This window comes from Eschrichtius robustus, chromosome 8, assembly GCF_028021215.1.
Source record: "Eschrichtius robustus isolate mEscRob2 chromosome 8, mEscRob2.pri, whole genome shotgun sequence".
Classification (NCBI taxonomy): Eukaryota; Metazoa; Chordata; class Mammalia; order Artiodactyla; family Eschrichtiidae; genus Eschrichtius; species Eschrichtius robustus.
In genome coordinates, this window is record NC_090831.1 from 89661107 (window position 1) to 89679269 (window position 18163).

Below are 18163 nucleotides of genomic sequence, written 5' to 3' on the forward strand. Positions count from 1 at the left end.
ATGTGCATGAACACGTATTAAATAGTACTTCAAGTAGAGCAAGGATGATAGCATATATTATGCTTGTGCTCCCATTCTCCCCCTCCCTTTCTCTTTCTGTCTCATCTGTTTGAACTAAATATGACCTGAAAGAGATTATCCATCAAACCCATTATGATTTTATTTAGTGTAGCTTACATTTCATCAACATGCTTTTCTTCTTTTGATCACCACTCTGAATAACATTGTTTTTTCAGAACTATTTTATACCTACAAAAGCCATCATCAAGCAAATAATGACAGTACAATTTATGTAAATGAAAAGCTCCTTTATTATTCTTCCAAGAAAATAAAAACTAGTCATTATTGTTTCTATATTGTATTTTAAAAATAAGACAGTATTTGAGGACAGAAGAGTCAAAGTGGATAAAGAGCAAATGATTCTTATAGTCTCATCTGTTTACTTTTGGACTAGTATTAGGAACTGTTGCTATCAAACAGGTTCTGACAGTGAGGAATGAAATAATTACAGGCACACACACACCCCCGTACATATTTTGCTTCTTGAAATGTTCTTTGGCTATGTCTGCAAAATAATAGGGTACATGGAAACAGATCAAAATACTAATATAAGTGAGTAGTTTGTCACAGTCTTTCAAGGATCATCTATTCTTTTTTACTCTGCAAATATGCCTAAATTTAAAAAATTACTGGTCTTATTCCTAATGTAAACGTTTACGGTAAACTTCTGGTGAGATGGTCTCATCTTGTGGGGGGCCATAAAGCATCCTTTTCTCACCCAACCCCGACCACACCAAAAAATAAATTATTACAAAAGGGCGACAGGGAGGGAGAGAGAGAAGGAGAATGGAAGGGGAGGAGCCGAAGATACCAAGTCTAGAAAAGCAGTGTGTAGAGTTTTTTGGGGAAGAGTTGCAGAGAAATGGGCAGTAATTGGTGGGGAAAGTGGAGTGAAAAGAAGTTTCCTACGAAGTAGCAAGAATTCGCTTCACAGACATGGGGAAAATAACAGCAGATGCTGAAGTGGAATGGGGTAGTGTCTCCAAATATCTGAGGGAAAAATGCTTTTGAACTTTGTAACCAAATAAATATTAATAGACGGTGAACCCAAAATAAAGACATTTTAGAAATGCAAGAACTCAAAGATTACCATCCACATACCCTTTATGAAAAAAACTACTGGTTTTTTACTCTGAATTACAGTGTACAAGAAGGGTTACAACATGGGAAACTAGACAATGTGGCTGAGTATATACACTCATGAAAAAATAAAGCTAAAAAGAAATTGAGAGCATACATTAGAATTTGACACTTGGGAATTTCTCATTTGGAAAACTGGTATTTCTTTTATTACTCAATTTACAACGGATTTGTTTATATAATATTATAAATGTTTTTCAATCAATCTATAAACAGTACACAAAAGATTTAATTACATTTATTGGTTAATGATGTAAAGTGTACCTCACATTGGGGAATAGAAGAAAAAAGGAGGGGAAAAGGCTTAGTGTACTAATTCTATAATCTTTCACGGTAGGTGGTTGATTCTCTCTAAAGTTGATAAAGACCATGATTAGGTATATTATTTTCAATTTGAAATGACAACCACCAAAAGATCTGCTAATAGACACTGGTTACATGATAATTTCTGAGGAGTAGTACTGGGAGGTCGGGGAAGACTTACTTTGCATTTTATATCAACCTGTTGTGTTTGAATTGTTTGTGAATGCATTTTTTTCTACATTAGTATATTTTTAAAGAAAAAAAGCCTGGTGTATCAGTTAGGATGCCTGCAACTAACAGGAAACCCCTAAATTAAATTTACTCAAGCAATACAAAGCTTATTCTCTTCTTTAACAAGGAGTCCAGAGGTCAGGCAGCTGCAGGAGTGGTATTTGCCAGGAATCTGGTTTTGCTTTTTCATAGCTGCCTGGGCTCTGATCTCTGTGTTGGCTTCATCCTGATGGCTGTTATGAGCCATGAAACCTTCTCTTGAATGCCCTCAAAAAAATTTTCCCTCCCATCTTATTGGCCAGAAATGTTACATGTTCACACCTAAGCCAGTTGTTAACAAGGAGAATATGACCACCATGCTTGGTTTGGGCTAGTCAAGACCACATGCTGGGGCTGCAGATATCCTCCCCTACAACTCATGGTCTCCTGGAAAAGTATTGATACCTGGAGAAAAAGGTGCTTTATTAGAGAGGACTTAGGAGGATGGACGGGAAGGATGTATATATTACAAGCAATTGAATATTTAAACTTAAAAAAAAGACTTCAGTGGTCTTGAATGTTTTTACTTCCTTTATAATTTATTCTTCACCATTAGATGTTTTTAAAGAGGATTGGGCTTTTCTCTTTGTACCCCTAAATGATAGCTGAGTTTTTGTTTCAGTTAGGAACCAACCCCACCTTAAATATTCTAGAATCTTGGCATTGGTAGGCTTAATGTTTATGGTTTCAACTATTTGGGACAGATCCCAAAGTTCCATAATATAAGAATTTGTGATTTTTCTAGGGTATAAAATTGAATTCCATACCTTACTAGTCTATCATTCAGGATATAGTCATTTAGGTAGTAAGTAGGCCTAGTCACCTATTCAGCATCTACATATCAAAATATCTTTGAATAGTTTGTATTTGTCATTATGTAGGCATTTTAAGAGGGAAATTATTTGCTAAATGGTGTTCACTAAATTTGAGATATGTCTCCTTCATCAAAGTCAAGGCTGTTACATGCTTTTTCATGTGAAGATTGGTTGCTACCCTCACCCATTTACCTGATCAAATCTTTTGCACCCACCCCTTTCTGTTCTGCCCCATCCTGCCTCTGTCAAACCTCAATTTTCCTTATTTATTTGAATACTGGCTTTGAATTTTAACTACTGGCCTGTAGGGAGTCAAATCTACACCTGGATCATTTCCCTTAGCCTTGGCCCTGCCAACTCATTGTTTTCACCTTTCCCCCACCAAGCTATGCTGCTGACATCCCAGAGATGCCTCATGGTAGTCTTTTTTTGGGTTACAACACGTTATGTAATTATCACTCACTAAATTAGCAACTTAAAGACTTTCCACTATTTAATTTTTTAAACTTGAGTTCCTATTATTCAAATACAATTTCACATCATAATAATCACTTGAAGAATTACATGATTCATTACACATATTAGAGAAAAGTCACTAAAATTCTCTGCTGATATTTTACAGTTTACTTTTAGTTACAACTATATTAATATGTATGTATCATTTAAAAGAGCAATAACATTTTCTTGTTTTAAATGAGTTTTCTTAGCATTTTCTACATTATATTACATGTTTCATAATTAGAAATGGAATGAACTGGTGTTTGCTAATGCGTATTATTTGGTTATTTATTTGTATTCATTCTTAACATTTAGATAATACTGATTCTCACTCCCTGACGCATAGATCAGGAATATAGGCCCACATAGATCTGAGATATAAGATATGGAAAAAAACATTTTACTTTGCTTTTTCAGGGAGGGTTTTGATTCCTTCATCTCCGTTCCTTTCCCTGTGTAGGCAGAGGTGTTATGTTAGTTGGCATAGGCTGATCTATGTTGCAGTAATATATTAGTCACATTCATTTTCTTAAATATTGGAATAGTATCAAAATAAATATGCTTAGTGACTATATTATGTAATGCTATATTTTTGAAAAAGGAATAGCTGTAAACCAGCTTTTCCCGAAGTGTGTTATGTGTGTGTTCAATGAAAATAAGAATTCTGTAGTCACGTATGGGAAAGAGTAGATTTCCTCATTCTCCTAAGACTTCTCAAAGTCTTTAATATGCTAATTTTTACATTGGATAGCTCTAAGAAGCAAATATAGTTTAAGGCATTTCTAAAATCTATGATCAAAAAACGTTTTTTCTAGGAGCATCTCTTTGGACCAATTAAGTAAGAGAAGAATTCCGTGTAACACTCTTTGGAAACTCTGGGCTAGAAATACCTTTAAATCTAATTAAAGAACAGACTTTTGTGGAAAAGGCAAGCTTTTAAAAACTCTACTGTAAAAGCTTTCCATGAGTAAGTGTTAGGACTAATGTCCCTTATAGCACTACTATGGGCAGTAGAGAAAATTTATTAAAAGAGTGATTTGAAGAGAGTCATGACATTAAAAGTGTAAAGCACATGTATATAGTATTACCTTTCCTTTCTTTGTTATAAATGTTACAAAGCTCTGGATTACAGTTAGATGTTGGTCATAAAGACAGAATACCTATGATGAAGAGATACATTATGCATGGTAATGCATCTTAAGCGGTAAGAGCCTAAAAGTCCTCCTTTTCGTATTCTCAGAATGCTCACTGACTTCTCAGTGTTTGTTTGCCACCTGGAAAATGACATAACAATTATGCATATAGTAAACTAGTATTGGAGAAATCAGGAAATTCACCTAAATGGAAAAAAGTGCAAAGATAAATGCATCCATACTCATTCATAGCTGGCAATCTTCTTTCTTCATTGAGAAAATGGAAGTAGTCTGAAAAGAACTTCCCAAGTTTCCCATCATCTTCCTATAGCAGCAGCTCCACTTTCTCTGCCTTTCCATGAGCCCAGCTACCATCAATAATCTCCTCATGTTCCCTCCTGAAGCCAACCCCTCCACCATACACTGGATCGCATCACTCAGAGCACTCAAAAATACTTTTCCAAAAATTCTTCCTTCCTGCTCCTGTTACCAATTTTTTGCTTTTCATTCAATAATTCCTACCAGAGAACAAACCTGTTGCTCTTTCTCCTACATTAAAAACAAATTCATGTCTTGACTCCACTTTTCCAACCAATTGCTGTCTCATTTCTTTGCTCATCTTTGTAGCAAGACTTCTCCAAAGGGTTTCCATTCCCACCACTCTACCAGAACTTCTCTCGTCAGGGTTATTGATGAGCTCCACACTGCAAAATCAATGTCAAATAACAGATAAATTGGCCACTTCTCAGGCCTCATTTTACACACAGTTCAATATTCTCCTCAATATTCTTTCTTTGCTTAGTTCCCAGAACACCAGACTCTTGGTTTTTCTTGTCCCTCATTGGTTGTTGCTTCTCAGTTTCCTTTGCTGATTCTTCCTTCTCTCCTTTGCATCTTCTCAGTCGTGGTTCCTCCCTCTTTTCTTTCTTCTCCCCTCTTCTCTCTTCCCTTCCTTTCTCTTCTCTTTCCTCTTCTTCCCTTCCCCTTTCATCTATTATCTCTTCTCTTCCTATTACACTTATTCCTTTCATGTCCTCTTTTCATGGTTTTAAAGTCATCAGTATACCTGCCACTTCCAAATTTCTGTCTCTGGGCCGGATCTCTCTCCTAAACTCACATTCATATATTCAACTATCTAAAGTACAGCTCTACTCAACATATCTAAAATAGAATTCTTGATATTCCAACTCAGATCTGTTCCATCTCAGCTGATTGTCAATCCCTCCTGCCAGGTGCTCGGGTTGAAACCTTGGACTGATTCTTTTTTTTTCTTAACATTTTTATTGGAGTATAATTGCTTTATAATGGTGTGTTAGTTTCTGCTTTATAACAAAGTGAATCAGTTATACATATATCCCCATATCTCTTCCCTCTTGCGTCTCCCTCCCTCCCACCCTCCCTATCCCACCCTTCTAGCTGGTCACAAAGCACCGAGCTGATCTCCCTGTGCTATGCGACTGCTTCCCACTAGCTATCTGTTTTACATTTCGTAGTGTATATATGTCCATATATACACTACCACTCTCTCACTTTGCCTTGGACTGATTCTTGATTTCTTTCTTGCTCTTGCACTCCCACCCCATAGCCAATTTTACTGGCTATGCCTTCAGAATATTTTCAGAATCTCACAACTTCTTATCACCCCAATACCAATACCACCATCATCCCTCATATGGATTAGTGGGTAAAGGTAAATTTCCATCCTTTATTCCTTATATTGTGTTATCAAACCAGCAACTAAGATTATCCTTTTAAAAGGTAAGTCAGAACTTGTCATTTCTCTGCCCAAAGCTTTCCATTTACTCTATTCTCATTCACAGTAGAAGCTAAATCCTCCATAATATTCCACAAAGTATTATACAATCAGCCCACCCTCCCCCTTAGCTCACTAATTTTATCTTCTACTCCTTTCCCCTTGTTCATTCTGTTCCTGCCAGACTGGGCTCCTTAATCTTCCAGGAACATACCAGGCATGCTTCCTTCTTAGGGCTTTTGCACTAGCTATTTCCTCTCTTTGGACCACTCTTCTACCATACGACCAACCCTTTCACCTTCTTCTAGTCTTAGCTCAAATGTCACCTTTTCAGTGGAACCTCCTGGCCCACCCTATTTAATACTACATGGTGTCCCTCTTCCTCCACCCTCCCCATCCCTTTCATCTCCATTTTTTTTACACACAGTCTTATTTGCTTACTTATTATGTTATTATGTGTTTCTTCTTGATAGACTGTAAGTTCCATGAGGCTAGGAATCTTTATTTTGTTCACTGATGTGTCTTAAGTGCCTAGATCTGTGGCTGGCATAGAGTGGATACTCAGTATTTACTGAATGAATGAATTAGACATCTCAACGAGATGTGCGTATCTCAGCAATTTGATTTTTGGAAACGTTACAGTATTTTCATTTATCTCGTAGAAAGGGGTTAATCTGAATAGGGACATTTTAATTATACCAGATAAACGACATCTGTTCATAAAGATACTGAGAATCTAACATAGTCATCTAGCAGATTTTTTTTTTCTCCCAAATGGTAACATCTCTTCTGCTATGATTTTTTCTCATTGTTTTTCTTTCAGACATTATAGTTTTAGAAAATAATATTCTGTTCAAATACCATAGTCCAAGCTCTCAGAGATAGTATCTCATAAGAAATTATTTTTGAAAGGAGACAAAATCAGTTTATATATTGATACTGGTGCATCTTCAGATACTCAGAAAACTAGGGTATAGCTCCTCACTTATAAGAAGATCAAAGGGGAACTTTAAAAGAACTTTTATTGAGTTAAGTTAAAATCAGCTGTTAACTCTCTATATAGACACTCTTTACTGCATGGGAATGTGTGAGCTTATTTTTCAAAAACTTTGAAAATAATAAATCTTCCTTCTCCCAACCCCTTTTTTTTTAAAAAAACTTTGGGTTTATTTATTTATTTATTTATTTTTATGGCTGTGTTGGGTCTTCGTTTCTGTGCGAGGGCTTTCTCTAGTTGCGGCAAGTGGGGGCCACTCTTCATCGCGGTGCGCAGGCCTCATTATCGCAGCCTCTCTTGTTGCGGAGCACAGGCTCCAGACGCACAGGCTCAGTAGTTGTGGCTCATGGGCCTAGTTGCTCTGCGGCATGTGGGATCTTCCCAGACCAGGGCTCAAACCCGTGTCTTCTGCATTGGCAGGCAGATTCTCAACCACTGCGCCACCAGGGAAGCCCTGCCAACCCCTTTGAGCTGTGTGCACAGGGACCTAAACATGCAATTTCAATTTTACTTTAAAGCTATAATAATGGTGTACTGAAAATGTCCCCTATTTGGTAATTACAAATAAACGAAAGAATTCTGTTTTTTCCAACACTTTTGGAATATTTTTAAATTGATCATAAAGTAGGTAAAAGAAAATCTCAATGAATTCATGTTTGGACAATTTATAGAATGTGCTTTCAGCTGAGACTGCTAACAGAAAGAATGACGTGAACTTGATGCTGCCAAGGGTTACATTATGGCAACAGAGAAAGGGCTTCCATGGAGGACTTCAGAGCCATTTAGCCCAGGATCCAGCTATGCCTGAAGCCAGTACTTGCCTTGGACTCCTCGGTTATGTGAGACCAAAAAAAAAGTCGTCTTTTTACATTAGTTAGACTGATGTAGTTGAATTCTGGCAACTGCCACTCAATTAAATCCTTCATCAAGTGTCAGGAGCTGTAAGGAATCACATTGGGTTGTCCCAGGGAAGGAAGGGGGAGGACAGGAGGACAAAGGAAGATTATGCTTAGATAAGAAGATGGATATGTGCTGGCCTTGTGAATAGAGAGATCCTCTGAGACTGGGAGGAAGCAGTGGTGGCAGATTAAAGATGGCAGAGCTTCCCTTCCCACTCAGCTGCCCTGGAAGACTTCATGGAGACAGTGCATGCAGGTCTATGGTTTGATCCCTGAGTGTCTCAGTCTTAATAGCATTTTTGTAAGTCCCTGTGACCAGTCCTGTGGTCATTATACAAATGACCCAAAGTTGTGCTGAGGCATGACAGGGTTATCCAGTTGCCCCAGTATGATATAAAATATTTTCATTTTCACTGAATTCCCTGATGTAAAAAAGAGGCTGGAAAGTACTAGAGAGGATTACATTGTGGAGCTTCTATTGCAGTGTCTGTAGTAGGTAAAATAATGGCCTTCCCAAGATGTCCATGTTAATTCCTGGAACCCATGAATATTAGGTATGTGACAAGGGAGAATTAGGTTGCAGATTGAACTGTGTTTTTGTTAATCATCTTTTACATAAGGAGGTTATCCTGGATTATTTAGGAGGGGCTGATGTAATCACAAGGGTCTTTAAATGGGTCAGAGAGAAGCAGAAGAGTCAGAATATGAGAGGTGGTGTCCCGAGAAGGACTTGATTTGTCATTGCTGGCTTTGAAGGTGGAGGAAAGGGCTACTAATCAAGGAATGAAGGCAGCTTCTATAACGTTTGAAAAAGGCAAGAAAATGGGTTCTCCCTTAGAGCCTCTAGAAAGGCAATAAAATGGGTTCTCCCTTAGAGCCTCCAGAAAGCCTCCACAGGCCTGCCAACGCCTTGATTTTAGCCCAGTAGAGCCCATTTCAGACTTCTAACCTCTAGAACTATGAGATAATAAATTTGTGTTGTTTTTTAGCTGCTAAGTTTGTGATAATTTGTTGCAGCTACAATAGGAAAATAATACAGGGTCCTGTAGAGGACAGAGGTTCAGTGCTTGATGGAAAAATCAGGCAGCAGAAGGTGGATGATGATGATAGATGTGGACTAAGGGCCAGGCCTGCCCCTTTTTGCTGTCACCATCTTAGTCTCAGGATTCTCATACATTTCTCAGAGGGTGGCAGGGTGTACCAGTAATGGTATTTACCATCCCATCAGCAGGTAGGTGGGAGATCCAAACCAGATTTAATTTTATTTGGAAAATGAGGTTCTTGCATCAGAATATCATGGAACAATGAAAGTGTTGTTTATCAATTGTGTAACATCAATTTTGAATTTTGTTCATTTATACTCTTTTGAAGTCGCTTTTTGAACCAATTACCAGTGTCAAGTCTTTACAACTGTCTATAAAACCCCCAACTGTCCTTTTCCTGGAGGATTTCTATTGTATGAAGTTCATACATTTCTCCCTTTTGACGTTATTCTCACCAGCAATAGCACTACTCCAACTTTGTTTATAACCGTCACTAAACTTTCATGAGCTCTTTTTCAACTTGCACCCACTTTGAGCAGTAGCCAACTAACTACAAATCTCATCTCTTCTGTTCCTGACCATTTCTCCCACCTCAGTGAATGCTGTTAGGCCCAAACCCTTCTCTTCCCCCTTCCATCCTCATCTGAAGACATCCTGTTGTCTTGTTATCTTTTTTTTTTCTATTATCTAAATCAAGATGAAACAGAAAGATATTTCAAAGTTTCTGATACAATTTTTTTTCTTTTTTAAAGGGGAAGAGGAGGAAATGAGGAGTCTTTTTTTTTTTTTTTTTTAATTGATTGATTGATTGATTGATTGCTATGTTGGGTCTTCGTTTCTGTGCGAGGGCTTTCTCCAGTTGCGGCAAGTGGGGGCCACTCTTCATCGCGGTGCGCGGGCCTCTCACTATCGCGGCCTCTCTTGTTGCGGAGCACAGGCTCCAGACGCGCAGGCTCAGTAGTTGTGGCTCATGGGCCTAGCTGCTCCGGGGCATGTGGGATCTTCCCAGACCAGGGCTCGAACCCGTGTTCCCTGCATTAGCAGGCAGATTCTCAACCACTGCGCCACCAGGGAAGCCCCCTGTCTTGTTAAAGGCACTGATCGTCATGAAAGATCATAAATTTATCCTCTGTTAGGATTCTAACTAGTCTTCATACTCTTTAAACACCAGCCATTACAGTTTGTTAAAAGCTTTCTTTTTATTCCATTCTTTGACCTTTACATATATTTTCTTCTGTTATCTCTCCACTGAATTCTGTGCACCACATTATTAAAAATAATTATCATTTGTCTGTCAACTTTCCAAATTTTGAAATTTGAAGTTGATATGAAACAGTTTCTGCCATATAATAAAAATGCAAAAACAATTCAGTGTCATTTCAAATGGAAGCATACTACGAATTAGGCTGATAAGCTCTTATATTGGTGGTACCTGCTCACATCTTTTTTCCTTTCCCACCTATTCTCAGTAATGATAGGAACTCTCAGACATTTAATTTTACTTGTTGACTGGGTCTTGGGTGGTCAGGTGCTATTTTTCATATATCTTAAAGTATTTTCCACATTGAACTGTAACATAAAGAGTGACTTTACAGTCTTTAGTGCTGCTATTATTTCTCATAAAAATCACTTAGTATATATTGGTTGAATTGTAGTTTAAGATGTAGTGTTTGTTTTAATTAAATGGATTAAAAAAACGTATTGCCCAAAGGTGAAAAGACTTTCTTCAAAATGATATTTTTCATTTTTTTCCCAGTATTATTAGGAAAGAAGAAGAAACTACCTTTATTCTGTTTAGCTTACTGCCTGAAGGACAGATTTTTTTCATTTAGTTTCAATGATGCATTAGTATTTGTGATACAGCAGAAGCTGGAACATTACAAATGTCTGCAATTGTTTGCATTGCTGTAGGGAATATAATGTTGTTAATATCTATTACTGGACTAAATGAATGAATTAAGTAGCCAAAAACAAATATGATTGTCAAGCGTGATTTAGTTGGAGTATTGCTTTAGAACAGCTGCCAAATTTAATATGGGGGGGGTGGAGGAGGGTTTCATATCATTTGCACATAACATTTTGCAACGTCGGACACCTCTGTTTTTCCACTAGATGGAGGCCTTGCTTTGCTTTAAAGCCATGGACCGCTTGGGTGCTGCAGTGTGGTATAAAATGAATAAAATTCTACAGAGTTTTTATTTTTCCTTCTTTGTTCCATTGCTTTTGTTGTTAGCTATCATCTGTGCCTTGCGCATGCTTTTGTCCTTTGGAGGGGGCTGTAAAAGAAAGAGATGATCAAGTTAGAAGCGGGGAGAGCAGGGAAATCAGAGGTTAAAACTGGTGCTAACACAAGCTGCACTGTGAGGAAGGCTGAGGTTTTCCTTTATTTCCTCCCATTTTAGTCATCAGTATCACCTACCCTGCTCTTGGACACACAGGATACACGGGGCCTCACTTCCTTGGGCATTCCTGATGTGTTTATTATCAAGATACACCTTTTCAGTGTCCTGTTTCTTCGTAAGGATTTAGATTTGTGTTTTGGTTCTTCTAATACTGTACTCATTGAGGCACGGTACTAGGAGCTTTCACATCAACCATCTCATCTCATCTCATTCTCACCAAAAAAAATAGCCGTTAGCTATTCTGGCAAGGTAATTTGCTAAAAGGTTTTCCAAACTGATGTGTTGTGGGTATTTCCACAATATTTCAGTGTTGTGGTTCAGTAAATTTGGAGTACATTGTGATAGACACTATTAAAAAACATGTATTTATTGCAGGATTTCCCTGAGTCTTTAACAGTGACTTCTGGCTGTGAGAAGTCCTCACTCCCTCACCCATCAGTGATATTTCTGCTACCCGAGGGTGCTACCCTTTCTTATGTGTTTGATGTATAAGGATCTCCTGGTATAGAACAAGCATTCTTCTTGAAGATCAACTGTTCTCATTAAAAACACTACTTAGGACAACTGTAGCTCTAGTTAGCACCTCCACAGAATTATGGGGAAGAAAGGGATTAGGAGGGAGCTAAATCTCCAGGACAGCAGATGAACCTTTGCCTTCCTGGCAATGAGTAGGATGGAAGCATCCAGCTGTAGCATCTCTTTTGTGTCACCTTTCATTGCATGTGTATTAAAAGGTGAGTACCTCCTAAACCTGCCACTGGTTTACAGGCATTACCTGTAAAGTTCTTCTCCTCTATCACTAATTTCTGGATTATAGATTATGGCTTTCAGTTGGTCCAAGTTGTCCCAATCTAATGGTTCATATTTACTGGAGATCATGGATATTAACACATACTTTTTTATCTAAAGGCTAACTTGTATAAGATACTAATGGATAAAAATGTTTCAGTAAATTAAATATTCCGTGTCACAGTGGGGCTCATAGACCTGGGGAAAATTAAGCCGCAAGTTTTGCACTTCTCCAAGGACAGGGATCTTTAGAGCTCTGCAGGATAAGGATCTGCCAGCAGAAATGCTGGAGCCAGCCTCAGATGAGACCTGATATCACTACCCCACTAATTACCTGAATTGGTGCTGGCCCAGCTCCCTGGCTCTTTTTCTCTCTCTCGGTGATTTTTTTAAATCACAGGGGCCTCTTGGCCTTCTCTGGCCCTGACCTTTGGTCAGTGCCAGTGTAGTCCACAGATCTCAATGGCTGAATCTTGAGACAGAAGGTTGGGATCTTGATTCCTTCTTTCCTTAGAAGGCCTCCATGCTACTTACACAAATTTATTCATACCCTCCAGCATCCTTCAGGAGTTTCTCTTGCTGTGTTAGCCACAACCCCCATAATATACATACTACAGTTCTGCATCGTTGGACATCTTATCATCAAAAGCCCCAAACAAGCAAAGAAACACCTCTTATAACAGATCACTAAATGCAACTCTTGCTTTTGCTTCAGAGGAGGGCAGAGGCTTCAAAGGCTGGGAGCAATGCAGTAGATGTTGAGTACTACCAGCAAAGGGCAGATGTGCTAGGATGTTGTGAAGTCTGGTTCTGCCCCCATTTTCCAATGCCCACCTCTGGACTGGGAACTGGGAACCAAGGGGCTGAGCAGGAAGTTGAATAGCACCTGTTGGAGGAGGCCGCCAGCATCAAGGGAACTACAGAGAAGAGGTCCTGTGTGTGAGTGCGTGTGTACATGTATGTGTGTGTTTCTCATGAGGAGTGGTCTCAGAAGTGCCTACCAAAGTCCTCCACAAAACAGTTCTTTGACCATCTGCTCAACTCAGTGAGCACCAAAGCAATACGACAACTGTACCCAGGCTTACCTGCCCTTCCTCCTTGTCCTTCTCTTCTCACTCTGGTCCCTGCTGAGGGGCCCCAGAGGGTAGTAGCAACTAGAGAAAGGAAGATGAAGGGGTCCACCATGTCCTGGGCTTCTCACTGCAAGTTTTCTGGCCTCAGGACCATCTATCTTGCAGATGGAGGAAGTGGGGAGTGGGGTGGGTTTGGAGGGAGTAAAACTGCATAGAGAATAAAGTTTTAATATTAAATTTGGCAAGATATTCTATTGCCCAAAATGCTTAGGGGGCTTAAAATTTTTTTTATGATGAAATATACATAATATAAAATTTACCATTTTAACCATTTTAAAGTGTACAGTTCAGTGGCATAAAGTACATTCACATTGTTGTGCAACTGTCACCACTGTCCATCTCCAGAACTTTTTCCTCACCTAAACTGAGATTCTATACCCATTAAACAATAACTCCCCACTCCCCCTTCCTCCAACCCCTAGTAACCACTATGCTACTATTCTGTCTCTGTGAATTTGACTATTTGGGTATGCTCTGTATAACTAGATTCATACAGTATTTGTCCTTTTGTGAATGACTTATTTCACTGAGTATAATGTCCTCAAGTTTTATGCATGTTGTAGCTTGTGTCAGAATTTCCTTCCTTTTTAAGGCTGAATAATATTCCTTGTATGTGTATACTACATGTTGTTTATCCATTCATCTGTTGATGAACACTTGGGTTGCTTCCACCTTTTGGCTGTTGTGAATAATGCTGCTATGAACATTGGCCTACTAGTATCTGTTGAGTTCCTGTTTTCAGTTCTTTTTGGGCATACACCTAAGAGTGGAATTGCTGAGTCATATGATAATTCTGTTTAACTTCTTGTGTAATTGCCAAACCTTTTTTCTCGGCAGCTGCACCACTTTGCATTGCCACCACCAAAAACGCACAAGGGTTCCTTCCAATTTCTCCACATCCTCACCAACATTTTAGAAGACTTTTTACTGCATATACTGAGCTGAATGTCTGCTGGACCAGCCCATGATTTCCTTCAAGGGCTCAGAAGAGCAAGCTGTGAAAGCCAGTGTAAAGGGTTGAGTGGAGTGATTGTAACTGAGCAGGACCCTATGGGGCCTTCTGAGGACAGACCCCTCCCCCCATGTCCTCTGCTATATCTCTTCTCCAAGTACCTAGATAGCAGTATCGGATGCACATTTCCCGAGTTGATTTACAGAGGCTAAAACCCCCACCAAATGGAAGACATTAACTACTTGCTGACTGTGAGCACATAGCCCCCAGACCTACTGGAGCCTAAGGATTGATAATGTTAACCCCTGTGACACTGCCCTGTTACCTCACCATCAGCCAGTCAGGGAATTGTGCACAAGCTGATCACATACCCTGGAAATCCCCTCCCTCGCCTGGCCTTTAAAAATGCTTCCCTGAAACCCATGGGGAATTTGGGTTTTTTGAGCATGAGTTGTCCTGGACTCCTTGTCCGGCACCTTACAATAAATGCTGCACTTTCCTTCACCACAACTCAGTGTCAGTAGATTGGCTTTACTGAGCGCACCTAGTGGACCCAAGTTTTGGTTTGGTAACATGACGATAGCTACCTTTTGCTTGCTGTCTACATCCTATGGGGTCCAGTTTGGAAGCAGTCAGATGGCAGTGACTGTTAGGAAATGGCTGAGGCTGGTCTAGTTTCCTCTGTCAACAAAATCCTGAGGCAGTAGGCTTTGCTTCTTAAGATCTGAGAACGAGGAAGGCCCAGAGCTCTGGGTCATCGTCTACCTCTTTGTATCTTCCGTGCCTACAAGTGGGCAAAGTGAGTAAAACCAAGGCATGCAGATCGGTTCTTTATTTTGTACAGATTTGTCCTTTCCATTCTTTTCAAAAAGATAGGAAGAGTTACAGAGCTAGACCCTCATGACTCAGAGATTATCAATCCACTTTTGCAGACTGTTTATTTTTGTCTTCCTCTTTTATCATATGGCTAGTTTTGAGGTCAGAATGAAGATTACTAAAACCTGCAACATTAATGGTCATGGTTTCTTTTCCTCTCATTGTCCAACTTTGTCTTCCTTGGAGCTTCCTATCGAATACACAGTGGTACATGGGTGCCATCCCCTATTTCCTCAGCTTTATCAATGGTGGGAAATAGTCCTAATTTAGCCCTTTTTATGAACTTACTAATTTCTTCATAAAATGTGTTCATAAACTTCTACAGCCATGGTCCACAGTTACACAATTAAAGTTGGATAAAATGAGCATTTTCTGGCTGATAAAAGCTGAATGAAGTGGCTAAGGGCCTCAGGTGAAACCAAGGGTCCCCTACCCAGCATTAATCAGCAACGTTAATTGATAATCCTAGCAGTTATCCTTAGCACTTCACAAGCATTAACTAAACCTCACAACATCTTGTGAAGCAGATATTGTTTTCTCTGTTTTTACAGATGAGGAAATGATCTTAAAATGACTAAGAAGCAAATTGCTTAGAGAGTATCTGCTTAAGCCTTTGACTTTTCACAGTCACGTGGTGGGGAAAAAACAGGACAGATAGATGGTTTCTCCTTCTCCACCTTCCCTTCCCCAACTAAAAGGCTGCTTGGAATTTCAAAAACACTTTTGAAACAACATTATTATTATTTTTTCCTTTTTGCCGAGGTCTTTGAAGACTTTAGAAATCATGAAAAATCTATTTCTGTAATTAAAATGTGAAAACGAAAGCTATTTGTAGCCAAAGAACATCCCATTAATGTGATTTCCTTGTGGTGGATTGACAAGTTCAAAGCAGGAATGTATGTTGCCATGGCCACCAGATTGTATTTGCTCTGCTGGTTCATTTGACTTAGCTGCTGGAGGAGGGTAGCTTTCAGCCAGGAATCACTGAGCATTGTTAGAATAGATTTGTAATTTTTATGTAACACCTTCTCTTTATAGATCCACACAGATAACAGCTGCAAATTGTTTACAGTCACTTTAGGGACAGAGTTTTCAGAATCTCTCAGGAATATAAACGGCAGAAGGGGGCATAGGAGAATGCCTTTTCTCCCTTCTCAAACATCTCATCCATAACAGGCTGTAAATAAATATTTGTCAAAAAGATGGGGGATGGATGAATGGATGACTCATTTTCATGCACCCGCTGCCTGAGTTAAACTTTGGGTTTATGGGGAAGCAGGTTGGGAAAAGAAGTTGCGATACAGAAGAAAGGGAAGGGGAAAGGGGGATGTCAGGAGAGAGAAGGAAGCAGACATTCTGGAGTGATTTGTAATCTTTCAGATACAGGGGTGCAGAATGAAAGCTGTCCTTCTGCAGTGACAGAGGGAGAGAGATTAAGGGTGAGTGGGAGAGATTATGTGTGCTACTTTCCTAAGACCACTGAAGTCAGATACACAGAAAGCAGTTAAATTCTTATTAGCCCGATGATGCTCCCAACCTCCTCTAACTCTCTTCTTTTACTATGGTTATAGGGTCTAATAGTAACTGAGAAAAGGTTGGGGAGCTCCCTGTCTGGAGGGGCAGGGGTGGTTTCCTGGTGCGGAGCCAAAGAATGAAGTTTTGCTTCATTTATCAGGGCCAGGTGACTTTCATTTAGAATTATGCATTTTCCTTCCCTGATAAATGAAGCCTCCTGCCAAGGCCTTTGGATCAGAAAAGGCTCCTGCTCCTCACATACAGCAGCAAGCATTCACATTGTAAAATGATGGTTCCGGAATAGCAGTGGAAATGGCAATATTTCATAGTGAGTGGTTTTCTCCCTTCCTTCTCACTGCTACCCCATGTTCAGTGTTGTCTAAGCAGATTCTGATGGTGTCTTTTGTGTCTGTATATGCCTAAGTAAGCAACAGGCAGGATAAAGTAAATGTCTTCCAAATCTCCATTTATCATGAACACAGATTATAGTTTCGGCTCTTTTGCTTGATGCAAGTAAGCTGACAGATGTATATCCATTGGCAGCAAATCTTATGGCTGACATAGCTGCTGAATTTATGTCTATATTCTTCCTGGGGAGGGATAAATTGTGGTATAAAATTTTTTGGTGCTAATGCTCCCTGACCTTTCTGCTTCACTCCTCTGCTTCAGCCCTGAAAGTACACCTTTTCAGAGCTCTAGTCCCATTTCACCCATTTCCTCCTCAACTTCCTCAACCGCCACCTGCCACCAGTTACGTCCTTTGCTCAGTTATTCCATGGCCCTTGCGGGTAACTGTTTGATCATGATAACCTGATACACTAATTCACAACAAGTATTAATGGATGATAATAACGAAGTGTGTAATTTCTCAAATGTTTCCACTAAGATCCTAAATTCACTAAAGTGAATAAGTATCTCTAATGGGGCTGAGGGACAGGTGGGAGGCAGGGGTGTGGGGTGTAAGGTTGGGGGAAGAAAGGCCTGAGGGGAAGTGCTTAAAAAGTCTATTTTAAATTAGTTGTCGTTTAGGTTACTTAATGCTCTAGCCCATCTGAAATTCCCAGCAGAATACACTCTCTACATGCCTTGTTCATCCTGTGCTTTTGCAAACTTCCAGCACACCGCTGTGCACTTTTGAAGGTAAACAGAAGTAAATCTTTAATTCAGATGAATAAATCTCTGTTATCCTTTATCCCATCCTTTAAAAATAGTTATTAGTATTAATATATTATAAAAGTGATATTTGCTTTTGTAAACTTCAAGTAATACAGAGGAGTATCAAGAAAAATGTCCCTTATTCTTAATTCCATTCTTTTTGGAGAAAATCACTAATAATAATTTGCTGGTTATTGTTTTCAGACTTTTTGTTTTCTTTTTTGGTAAATGCATATCGTTATATGATCTGTAATTTATTATAAATTAGTTAAGTGTGCCTGTGTTTTAGCTTTAATCAATACCTTAGTTTGATTAGCTTGATTAGTTAATCTTTGACATACCCTAATCAAGGTAAACTTTCAAGGAATGGTCAGTTACCATTGAAAGACTAATCAGAAGTCCCCACTCTGGAGGAACTAGCTCTCCAGTT